Here is a 1,363-nt window from a genome sequence, read left to right as displayed (position 1 = left end):
ACTCAGCTCACCTCACCTTACCTTAACTAGCACAACTCAACGCACCCAACTCACCTTAACTTACCCCACTTTATCTCACCTCAACTCACATCATCTTAACTAACCCCACCTCAACCACTAGTTAATATTGTACATATGAATGAAAAATATTTCTTTTGAGAACTGCAAACGGTTAATAAAATTTAAAATTGATCAAAAATCCTTGGTTTTTTTATGGAAAATAGAAATTTGCAATGAATGACCTACAAATCTCAATTTAAAGGCTGCGCTTTTAACGGGCACCTTTTTTCATAGTCGTTTATTTTTATCCAGTCTAACATACATATAAGTACATGCATATGTGTTATCAGAGAAAATGCTATTTTGCAGCTCTTGTTGTGACGAATTTGAAAATCCATAAAATATCCATAAAACAACTTCAATTCATTCTTCTGCTTGAGGGATTGCCATATTTAATTTTATCTTATTTTTCAAGTGGGAATATCTGCGTGCTTGTTACCAGTTCTCATGCACATACATATGTACATATGCATGTACGTACATATGATTATACTAATTAAGTATGCAAATAATGCATACACGTGTAAGGCAAATTTACATTTTAATATGAGCAGCTATTAAAAATTCATTCGTTATATTGCAGAAAACTATGCATTTCCAAATATAAAATAATGTGTTAAGTAAATATGTAGGTGCTTGTTAAGCTTAGAGCAGACCTGCTTTAGCAGTATGGTGTATAAGTGCAATCATATATAATCTCTAGTAATTTATACCATATACTTATGACTAAATTTGTGCTAAAAGATTTCAAACTATTTAGTGCACGAAAGTCATTAACTTAATTGGCAAACTAGAACTAAAAATAAGTAAATGTAATATTCGCAGCAGCAAATTGGATGCAGCAAACCTTTATGTAAGTTTTAAAGCTGGCAACGATATAGAATAATCATAACGTTTATGTAAGTGGCAATGATAATGGCTCAGAGCGACCATTATACTCGTAATAAGGTTAGGTTTAGGTGGAGACCCCTTGTAAGGGGCTCACTTAGACCATGGAAGTTGGTTCTTTCTGATACCACTGGACGCGGTATCTACAAAGTGAGAGCGAGAATCGCAGAGGGCCGCGAACGAAGCTTCGCCGGCGTCCAAACTTAATCCCGAAGAGCTGCTCTGTACTTGTCAAAGAGTATGAAACCAAGTGCGTAAACCAGAATCTAGCAAATGCTGGGCGGTGTAATAGGAAATATTGAGATGGCTCCATCTCCTCGTCCTCCATACTATATTTAATCTTACTGCATGAACTCCGATAGGACAATGCCCTGTCAGTGCACCCACTAAAATCGGGTAATTCGGCTTAGCGATC

This window comes from Rhagoletis pomonella, unplaced genomic scaffold, assembly GCF_013731165.1.
Source record: "Rhagoletis pomonella isolate Grant_MI unplaced genomic scaffold, Rhpom_1.0 Rhpom_scaffold_00006, whole genome shotgun sequence".
Taxonomy (NCBI): Eukaryota; Metazoa; Arthropoda; class Insecta; order Diptera; family Tephritidae; genus Rhagoletis; species Rhagoletis pomonella.
This window is presented reverse-complemented; position numbering follows the sequence as displayed.